Raw genomic sequence first — 11,853 nt, forward strand, 5'->3', positions numbered from 1 at the left:
GCAAAACAACTGGTTAAAATTGGAAGTCCTTAAATCCTGGATCTAATAATAATACATTTATACAAAGGAAGGTAACCCCCTCCCCTCCTATTTTATTATACTTACATTGTATAAGGGAAAAAAAAGGACTAAAAAGGGGGGGGGGGTTGAGGCGGGCTAAGGGAGTCAGGAGAGAAGGGGAGTGAGCAGGGGAGGAGGGAGAAAAGAGTAGGGAAGGGTGCGACATGCTGAGAGCAAATAGTTGTGGAAAGAGACGCAGGAGATTGTGGTGAAAGGCAGGACATGGTAAGGGAAAAGAAAAGCAGGAGATTGTGGTGAAAGGCAGGACATGGTAGGGAAAAGAGAAGCAGGAGATTGTGGAGAAAGGCAGGACATGGTAGGGAAAAGAGAAGCAGGAGATTGTGGTGAAAGGCAGGACATGGTAGGGAAAAGAGAAGCAGGAGATTGTGGTGAAAGGCAGGACATGGTAGGGAAAAGAGAAGCAGGAGATTGTGGTGAAAGGCAGGACATGGTAGGGAAAAGAGACGCAGGAGATTGTGGTGAAAGGCAGGACATGGTAGGGAAAGAGAAGCAGGAGATTGTGGTGAAAGGCAGGACATGGTAAGGGAAAAGAAAAGCAGGAGATTGTGGTGAAAGGCAGGACATGGTAAGGGAAAAGAGAAGCAGGAGATTGTGGTGAAAGGCAGGACATGGTAGGGAAAAGAGAAGCAGGAGATTGTGGTGAAAGGCAGGACATGGTAGGGAAAAGAGACGCAGGAGATTGTGGTGAAAGGCAGGACATGGTAGGGAAAAGAGAAGCAGGAGATTGTGGTGAAAGGCAATACATGGTAAGGGAAAAGAGACGCAGGAGATTGTGGTGAAAGGCAGGACATGGTAAGGGAAAAGAGACGCATGAGATTGTGGTGAAAGGCAGGACATGGTAGGGAAAAGAGACGCAGGCAATTGTGGTGAAAGGCAGGACATGGTAGGGAAAGAGAAGCATGAGATTGTGGTGAAAGGCAGGACATGGTAGGGAAAAGAGAAGCAGGAGATTGTGGTGAAAGGCAGGACATGGTAGGGAAAAGAGAAGCAGGAGATTGTGGAGAAAGGCAGGACATGGTAGGGAAAAGAGAAGCAGGAGATTGTGGTGAAAGGCAGGACATGGTAGGGAAAGAGAAGCAGGAGATTGTGGTGAAAGGCAGGACATGGTAGGGAAAAGAGAAGCAGGAGATTGAGGTGAAAGGCAGGACATGGTAGGGAAAGAGAAGCAGGAGATTGTGGTGAAAGGCAGGACATGGTAGGGAAAAGAGACGCAGGAGATTGTGGTGAAAGGCAGGACATGGTAGGGAAAAGAGAAGCAGGAGATTGTGGTGAAAGGCAGGACATGGTAAGGGAAAAGAGACGCAGGAGATTGTGGTGAAAGGCAGGACATGGTAAGGGAAAAGAGACGCAGGAGATTGTGGTGAAAGGCAGGACATGGTAGGGAAAAGAGACGCAGGCAATTGTGGTGAAAGGCAGGACATGGTAGGGAAAGAGAAGCAGGAGATTGTGGTGAAAGGCAGGACATGGTAGGGAAAAGAGAAGCAGGAGATTGTGGTGAAAGGCAGGACATGGTAGGGAAAAGAGACGCAGGAGATTGTGGTGAAAGGCAGGACATGGTAGGGAAAAGAGAAGCAGGAGATTGTGGTGAAAGGCAGGACATGGTGAGGGAAAAGAGACGCAGGAGATTGTGGTGAAAGGCAGGACATGGTAAGGGAAAGAGACGCAGGAGATTGTGGTGAAAGGCAGGACATGGTAAGGGAAAAGAGACGCAGGAGATTGTGGTGAAAGGCAGGACATGGTAAGGGAAAAGAGACGCAGGAGATTGTGGTGAAAGGCAGGACATGGTAAGGGAAAAGAGACGCAGGAGATTGTGGTGAAAGGCAGGACATGGTAAGGGAAAAGAGACGCAGGAGATTGTGGTGAAAGGCAGGACATGGTAAGGGAAAAGAGACGCAGGAGATTGTGGTGAAAGGCAGGACATGGTAAGGGAAAAGAGACGCAGGAGATTGTGGTGAAAGGCAGGACATGGTAAGGGAAAAGAGACGCAGGAGATTGTGGTGAAAGGCAGGACATGGTAAGGGAAAAGAGCCGCAGGAGATTGTGGTGAAAGGCAGGACATGGTAAGGGAAAAGAGCCGCAGGAGATTGTGTGTATGTTGGGTGGGGAGGTGGAAGAAAGAGAAAGTACTCAGGTGTTTGGTTATAGGACAAAAGAAGGGTGAATAAAAATGGACGATAAAGGAAGAATGGGAGATGGAGGTAAGGTGGAGGGGAAATGATAGAACAGACATCAGAACATCACATAGATGTTTAATACATCAGATGATCAAAATATACGATTTGTGTATTTCTTGTTTATTCAACTATTGTGTGTGATTGTTGAACATCACATTATATTGTGCAGGGCTAAAGGTTATATTCATGTCTTATCGCTCCGTGGTTGAAATCAATGTAATCTTTTCACAAACAATTGAAGTTTTAATCATTTAAAATAAACCTCAAAGGGAACTAATCTTAGTATAGAGTACATTACAAATGCAAGGGAGGCAATAAATACTGATGAGCATGCCTATGAATATTGGGACTATTGTTCAGGACTTAAAGGACAACAATAAATGGGGCTGACCGTCACTCTAATGATCACTCAGACAATAAATGGGACTGACCGTCACTCTAATGATCACTCAGACAAGAAATGGGACTGGCCGTCACTCTAATGATCACTCAGACAAGAAATGGGACTGACCGTCACTCTAAAGATCACTCAGACAAGAAATGGGACTGGCCGTCACTCTAATGATCACTCAGACAAGAAATGGGACTAACCGTCACTCTATAGATCACTCAGACAAGAAATGGGACTTACCGTCACTCTAATGATCACTCCGACAAGAAATGGGACTGACCGTCACTCTAATGATCACTGAGACAAGAAATGGGACTGACCGTCACTCTAATGATCACTCAGACAAGAAATGGGACTGACCGTCACTCTAATGATCACTAAGACAAGAAATGGGACTGACCGTCACTCTAAAGATCACTCAGACAAGAAATGGGACTGACCGTCACTCTAATGATCACTAAGACAAGAAATGGGACTGACCGTCACTCTAATGATCACTCAGACAAGAAATGGGACTGACCGTCACTCTAATGATCACTCAGACAAGAAATGGGACTGACCGTCACTCTAATGATCACTAAGACAAGAAATTGGACTGACCGTCACTCTAAAGATCACTCAGACAAGAAATGGGACTGACCGTCACTCTAAAGATCACTCAGACAAGAAATGGGACTGACCGTCACTCTAATGATCACTCAGACAAGAAATGGGACTGACCGTCACTCTAAAGATCACTAAGACAAGAAATGGGACTGACCGTCACTCTAATGATCACTCAGACAAGAAATGGGACTGACCGTCACTCTAATGATCACTAAGACAAGAAATGGGACTGACCGTCACTCTAAAGATCACTCAGACAAGAAATGGGACTGACCGTCACTCTAAAGATCACTCAGACAAGAAATGGGACTGACCGTCACTCTAAAGATCACTCAGACAAGAACTCGTAGTGTCACTCGTAGTGATACATTTTGTCATTCATGAAGAAATGGAATAAAAATAATTGCATTTACAAATACTACTACTACAGCAACAAAAAGGTTACAAAGAGAGTTCATGTAGAAATATAAACTCTAGACTCCGGATCATTTTTTAAAAGAGGGCCACTCATACAGGTAAAAAGGCAGCTTTCAATATTTGCAGCATGAATATCAAAACCATAAACTATCAACGACCTTAGCCCTATGTACGCCAATACAAAAGACGAGACTTGTACGTAATATTGAAATAATGAAAGTATTGCCGACATCATTGAATTGTTCAGCCGACAACAAGATACCATAAGATACGGAGATTTATTAATGTTATTTTTATTGCATTGATAATAATCATAAGTATTCAAAGAATTGTTTATAAGATATATATATATATATATATATATATATATATATATATATATATATATATATATTGTTGTAACCCTGCCTTGCACCAGTGCTTGAGGTGCGCACTAGCGCACTAGTGAACGTAAACAGGAAGAGACTAGAATGGAGATAATAACATTGCATCAGGGATTGTGAAGAGTCTGAATGTTTGGAAACTAAGAAGCCAGCTTTTGGTGCTGCCTGAAGGTTGTAGAAGGGACCTGGAGCGAAGCGGGGAAGGCTGTCGTTGGTCCACATTCGGGTTGCTGTCTAAAGGACTGGTAAATTAAGAGAAAGACTCTGAGGAAGCTGAAGGATGCTATGTGTTTGTCCTAGTGAATAAACACCTGTATTTATTTCCTGTTACACTGTGTTGAGTTGCATGCCTATTCGTTGAGTGCCTAACCTAGAGTTACAACAATTGGTGTCAGAAGTGGGATTTAGGCAGCTCAACGAAAGGAAACAATGACAACGCTGAGGAAGCTAGATGAACTAAGCTGTAAACAGTTAAAAGAGGAGCTTCGAGCCAGGGAGCTGAGGATCTTCTGTGCCAAAGAAAAAATGAGAGAACGCCTTCGACAAGCCTTGCTGGACGAAGATGAAGATCCGGACTCGTATCTGTTCGAAGTACAACCAGATATCAGAGAGCTCATGAATACCGTGACAGATCAGATGAACTCGTTCCAGGTACAGCTAAAAGAGGTCAACGAGCAGATCTGTACCATGATTAAACAGATAGGTATCAGTACCTCGCTGAACAAGACTGATGATACGTTTGATACCGTGATGAGCAGGACCGACGATCAGATGGCTACCATGTCGACAGGTATAAACAATCCGTTACTCAACGGAGACGCCGTTGATGGTGGCGCTGTCTATGACTGTAATAGTGAGCCGTGCAAGCTTGGCTCCTACGACAAGAATCCTAACATTTGTTGTGAAAGTACTGAGCACAGATCTGATCATGCTATCGTGATTTCTGCCTACACTCAGACGTTGAAAAATAACTGTGATGACGGGACCTCCTCAAAGGGAGAATTCGAGCACCGGAAGACCTGCCAACTAAGTATTTGTCCTGATACCAGTATCAGCAAGAGAAGCGCTGATGGTGGTACAGCAGATGGACACATAGGACGTTGTAAACGTGCCCCACAGATATGTCTTTCAGACAAGCTTAAAGATTATACCGTGTTTGACAACTTGGCCTCCTGGGGGCCCACGGCACATCGAGAAAGCCTGCTGGAGCAACGTGTAAGACAAATGGTCTTGATGACCTACGCTATGACATCCACTGCATCGCTTCTCGCCATGAGTCTGCCGTCGGTGGTAACTAAGAGAAAGGCCAGACAACGAAAACGACTTCCCCTTAACCAAAGGCAGGTCAATTGGAGCAGAAGGAGAAAGCGGCACCTGCAGAGAGCAGTGTGGATTGCTTTGTGGGGAGCACGATCAATGCAATCTGTGACTCCCACTGACCGACCTCCACCTGCACTGGCCAACCGTGAACATGTTTCTTTTCGGGACGAAAAGACTAAGGTGGGGGTAGTGTTGTAACCCTGCCTTGCACCAGTGCTTGAGGTGCGCACTAGCGCACTAGTGAACGTAAACAGGAAGAGACTAGAATGGAGATAATAACATTGCATCAGGGATTGTGAAGAGTCTGAATGTTTGGAAACTAAGAAGCCAGCTTTTGGTGCTGCCTGAAGGTTGTAGAAGGGACCTGGAGCGAAGCGGGGAAGGCTGTCGTTGGTCCACATTCGGGTTGCTGTCTAAAGGACTGGTAAATTAAGAGAAAGACTCTGAGGAAGCTGAAGGATGCTATGTGTTTGTCCTAGTGAATAAACACCTGTATTTATTTCCTGTTACACTGTGTTGAGTTGCATGCCTATTCGTTGAGTGCCTAACCTAGAGTTACAACAATTGGTGTCAGAAGTGGGATTTAGGCAGCTCAACGAAAGGAAACAATGACAACGCTGAGGAAGCTAGATGAACTAAGCTGTAAACAGTTAAAAGAGGAGCTTCGAGCCAGGGAGCTGAGGATCTTCTGTGCCAAAGAAAAAATGAGAGAACGCCTTCGACAAGCCTTGCTGGACGAAGATGAAGATCCGGACTCGTATCTGTTCGAAGTACAACCAGATATCAGAGAGCTCATGAATACCGTGACAGATCAGATGAACTCGTTCCAGGTACAGCTAAAAGAGGTCAACGAGCAGATCTGTACCATGATTAAACAGATAGGTATCAGTACCTCGCTGAACAAGACTGATGATACGTTTGATACCGTGATGAGCAGGACCGACGATCAGATGGCTACCATGTCGACAGGTATAAACAATCCGTTACTCAACGGAGACGCCGTTGATGGTGGCGCTGTCTATGACTGTAATAGTGAGCCGTGCAAGCTTGGCTCCTACGACAAGAATCCTAACATTTGTTGTGAAAGTACTGAGCACAGATCTGATCATGCTATCGTGATTTCTGCCTACACTCAGACGTTGAAAAATAACTGTGATGACGGGACCTCCTCAAAGGGAGAATTCGAGCACCGGAAGACCTGCCAACTAAGTATTTGTCCTGATACCAGTATCAGCAAGAGAAGCGCTGATGGTGGTACAGCAGATGGACACATAGGACGTTGTAAACGTGCCCCACAGATATGTCTTTCAGACAAGCTTAAAGATTATACCGTGTTTGACAACTTGGCCTCCTGGGGGCCCACGGCACATCGAGAAAGCCTGCTGGAGCAACGTGTAAGACAAATGGTCTTGATGACCTACGCTATGACATCCACTGCATCGCTTCTCGCCATGAGTCTGCCGTCGGTGGTAACTAAGAGAAAGGCCAGACAACGAAAACGACTTCCCCTTAACCAAAGGCAGGTCAATTGGAGCAGAAGGAGAAAGCGGCACCTGCAGAGAGCAGTGTGGATTGCTTTGTGGGGAGCACGATCAATGCAATCTGTGACTCCCACTGACCGACCTCCACCTGCACTGGCCAACCGTGAACATGTTTCTTTTCGGGACGAAAAGACTAAGGTGGGGGTAGTGTTGTAACCCTGCCTTGCACCAGTGCTTGAGGTGCGCACTAGCGCACTAGTGAACGTAAACAGGAAGAGACTAGAATGGAGATAATAACATTGCATCAGGGATTGTGAAGAGTCTGAATGTTTGGAAACTAAGAAGCCAGCTTTTGGTGCTGCCTGAAGGTTGTAGAAGGGACCTGGAGCGAAGCGGGGAAGGCTGTCGTTGGTCCACATTCGGGTTGCTGTCTAAAGGACTGGTAAATTAAGAGAAAGACTCTGAGGAAGCTGAAGGATGCTATGTGTTTGTCCTAGTGAATAAACACCTGTATTTATTTCCTGTTACACTGTGTTGAGTTGCATGCCTATTCGTTGAGTGCCTAACCTAGAGTTACAACAATATATATATATATATATATATATATATATCTGTGGCATTTTACGTCTCTAGAGACGATCTTTTCCCTTTGCAACTTCTTGTGTGACTAAAGAGGCCAATCCTTGATACACAGCTACGATCGCAGGTTGAGCATATATAATCACCAGGCGCAGTTGCATTTTCACCCTTCTTTCTGCTTCTGTTGTGTATGACATCTGCAATCTGTGACCCTTCCTTTATGCTCTCTCTCCATGTGGATCTGTCCAGTGCCACCTCTTCCCAGTTGCCAGTGTCGATTTTGAAGAGCTTCATGTCGCGTTTGCATACATCCGTATAACGTAAAAGTGGGCGACCAGCGGCTCTCCTGCCTTCTATTAGATCGCTATACTGGATGTCCTGTGGAAGTCGACCTACTGGCATTCTACGAACGTGGCCAAGCCAGCCAAGGCGTCTGCTGCTGATAACAGAGCGGATGTCCTGGCATCCTGCTCTTTGTAGCACTTCCTCATTGGTTATCTTATCTTGCCACCTTATTTTAAAGATCCGCCTTAGGCATCGGAGGTGGAAGACATTCAGCTTTTTTTCCTGCCATGAGTACGTTGACCATGTTTCACTTCCGTACAGCAAGGTGCTCAACACACAGGTCCGGAGGACTAGGGCTTTAGTACTACTAGTCAGCAATATGTTGTCCCAGACTCTTTTCTGCAGCGTGACATGGTGGCCATTGCCTTGGCTATCCTGTTGTTTATGTCTTTATCCAGTAGAGTGTATATATATATATATTGTTAAATGTGAACCTAGCCTAACTGACGTTATTGAATTATTATTTAACTAGTCGATCGGCGGCGTAGCATACACTGCTATTTTGCAGGGCCATTACCTTAGGCCACTGCAACCTATGCGACCGCAGTGTGCCCCGCACTTTCATAAGACCCGCGCTAATTCTAGGTGTATAAATTATTAAATTAAACCATTGTATAACTTATAACAGATTTCCCGCGGTCGCCTGATTTACCAGGAGCTCATGGAAATCTCCTGAAATTGCAAAATATACGAAAAAGTCCTGGAAATCTCCGGAAATTATTAAAAATCTTTTGAAAACTCATACAAATCTCATGAAATATATAGACAAAAATTGTCATTTTGGTTTGTCATTCAATATGGAAAACGCCAATCCTACGCGCGATAAATAAAAACGGCATTATGCATTAGCCGTAATTGTGTAATCTGGTGAAAGAAGTTTCACGCGCCTCAAGCTAATGAAGGATTACTTGAGGTCAACAAATCTCGTAGATAGATTGAAACATTTGGTAATTCTTGCTATTGAGCGTGATCTATGTGGGAAATAAAATTGTTATGATATACTGTATGACTTCGCTACACGCAAGGCTCATAAAGTAATTCTGTAGGTAGTAAAGAATGAATAAAATACTAAGACGAATTTATTTTCTAATACAAACTCTTAAATTTCACTTATTATCTGTATCCCTACCCAAACTTGACCCCGCGAAATCCGTTTCGCATAGGGCCCCACAACGGTCGAGTCCACCCTGCTATTTAGTGACGGGTGAATACAGAGTAGATTACTTACGCCGCTAAAACTACGTAGGGTAGTGATCTTTCCATGACTTCTTGGTCACAACGGTTAAGTCCGGCCCTGCTATTTTGTGACGGGTGAATACTATTTGTCCCCCCCCACCCTTATTTTTTTCGTAGGGTAACTCTAGTCCGACTTGCAGAAATAAAAGCGTGATCTTTCCTTTACTTCTTGTCCAAACTATATATATATAGATCATGGGCGTAGCCAGGATTTTTTTTCGGGGGGGGGGGGGTTTGGGGAGGGGGTGAATTTTTTCTAGCAAAGGGGTCTGGGGGAGCGCTAGGAGCTCCCTCAGCGCGGGGCGAAGCCGCGCCGCCAAGCATTATTTCTGATATTGAAAACCAACAAAATGCATATTCTGAGGTATCTACAGTGCATTTACCTGCTATTAAAAAGTTCTATTTCAAAAACCTAATGTGCTATTCTTACTGACTTAGACCCTCCCTCGTCGTTCGGCGCATTTGCCATCAAGTTATTAGTAATATCTAAAGAGATCACGATAAATTGCACGGAGGTGGGATATAAAACAATTTAATTCAATCTCTAGGATATAGGTAATATCTAAAGGGCACACAATTGTACAAACATGGGATATATAAACATTTAACTCAATGTTTAGAGGTGAGAATCACAGACCCACTCAGGCCGACTTCGTGTTTATGTACAGGACTAATTGTATTTGTTATCTTATTTGTCAAGTCCGATTAGAACATTAACTATGCACTCCCTAACCCCGCAGTTGACATGGTACAACTAGGCCGTCTTTATAGTTATAGTTACGTAATTCAGATTCTTTGGAAATAGATTCAATAGTTTCTACATTCAATAGTCTATCTACACTCTCAATAGTTTATCTACAGTCTCAATAGATTATCTACAGTCTCAATAGATTATCTACAGTCTCAATAATTTATCTACGGTCTCTATAGTTTATCTACACTCTCAATAGTTTATCTACAGTCTCAATAGATTATCTACAGTTTCAATAGATTATCTAAAGTCTCAATAATTTATCTACGGTCTCTATAGTTTATCTACAGTAGCAATACTTTATCTACACTTTCAATAGTTTATCTACAGTTTCAATAGTCTATCTACAGTCTCAATAGTTTATCTACACTCTCAATAGTTTATCTACAGTCTCAATAGTTTATCTACAGTTTCAATGGTTTATCTACAGTCTCAATAGTTGATCTGCACTCAATAGTTGATCTGCACTCAATAGTTGATCTGCATTCAATAGTTCATCCACACTCAATAGTTTATCTACAGTCTCAATAGTTTATCTGCACTCTCATCACTTACCTGCTGTAAATGCCTAGGAATACAATTCCTTTAAAATGTTATTTTCTAATAATAATTCCAGCAACTATTTCGTCGACATTTTTGTCTGCAAGAACACAGCAGCAAACGAAGTGTTATTTATTTCTGTTCTAGCACACTTCAACAATTGTGTAGGCTACAGGAATCTTCATTGAGTCACCTTTTTTTTTTTATATTTTGTTTCCTTTCAGAAATTTGATTCGTTTAAGTTCACCTGTTAAGGTACGGGCTCAAAACTGTGTCACCGGCTCCTCTCTTGTCCCGCTTTTACCAGCTCGTACCTGGGGCTGTCACCTAGCAGAATCATGGTTCATTATTGCACTGGAGAATGCGCGGACACGGACACAAGCATGGCCATAAAGCAGAGAGCGTATGTGTCTTAGTGTATTGTTTGCAATTATCTTAATCTTTCGCTGAGTGTTCAACTCAAAGCTATGCTCTCAGTTTTCACCACATTAAGAAGTAACACTCTTCTGTAATAATATAGATTATAGATAATTGATTCGTTTTTTGTTGTAGCCTTAAAGTGAGCAAAGTTATCGTTAAGTTTTAGCAGCATGATCAAATACTCGAGAGAAGAGAGACAGATAGAGAGAGAGAGAGAGAGAGAGAATAGAGAGAGAGAGAAGAGAGAGAGAGAAGAGGGAGAGAGGGAGAGACAGACAGAGTTAGGGTGTATTTTTTAAAATATTATTTTTTGTTGTTTAAGTAGGTAAAGGGTACTGTAACATAAAGTCTCTCTCTCACTCTCTCTCTCTCTATATATATATCATGGGCGTAGCCAGGATTTTTTTTCAGGGGGGGGGCACTATTTCTGGTATTGAAAGCCAACTAAATGCATATTCTGAGGTACCTACTGTGCATTAAAAGTTATATTTCAAAAACCTAATGTGCTATTCTTACTGACTTAGACCCTCCCGCGCCGTTCGGCGCATTTGCTGGCAAGCTGTTTCCAAAAATCTGTCACTGGCAATGTCTGAAGCCTCTTCCCACCTGCTCTGAGGACCTCCATGAAAGTGTGGCGTCAAGTTGTACTAGGATGTCATCGCAACTCTTATTATGCATAATTCATTTTGTCGGAGAACATGTCCCGCAAACATCATGCGACGCTCTGTCACAACCTTACTAAGGGGTCGACTCCCATTTCGGCATAGGATTTCCTTGATTTAGACCCGCTCTCTATACCTGACTCCTAAAATCCGTCTTAGCCATCTTTGTAGAGCCACATTTAGTGCTTTTCAATTTGAATTTTTAATTTAAAACCACATTTAGCTACGGTCATAGAATTTGGTGACTGTAGTTTGCTTTAGAAATAATATTGAAGAGAGAGGCTTTCAACCTTAAAACGCTCTGTAGGGGGATTTTAAACTCAAAACTATCTTGAGGGGTTTTAAGCTTTAAAAAAGCCATCTGGAGAGGGGTTGAAACTCAAAACCCCCTATTGGCTTGGCTACGCTCAAAGAATTTTAGTGTGTAATTTGCTTTTTTTTTTATATTGAAGAGATATTTTTTAGCA

General features: G+C 43.2%; 1 protein-coding gene across 1 annotated transcript in view; it reads right to left on the reverse strand.

The window, feature by feature from the left end:
• Positions 1 to 10,595, reverse strand: part of LOC106072435 (sodium/glucose cotransporter 4-like) — a 49,461-nt gene extending 38,866 nt beyond the window's left edge. The window contains exon 1 of the mRNA XM_056006384.1: positions 10,320 to 10,595. The gene's annotated coding sequence lies outside the window, so the exon portion shown is untranslated. The remainder of the gene's footprint in view (positions 1 to 10,319) is intronic.
• Positions 10,596 to 11,853: the final 1,258 nt, after the last annotated feature.

The sequence above is a fragment of the Biomphalaria glabrata genome, chromosome 12 (genome assembly GCF_947242115.1).
Source record: "Biomphalaria glabrata chromosome 12, xgBioGlab47.1, whole genome shotgun sequence".
Taxonomy (NCBI): domain Eukaryota; kingdom Metazoa; phylum Mollusca; class Gastropoda; family Planorbidae; genus Biomphalaria; species Biomphalaria glabrata.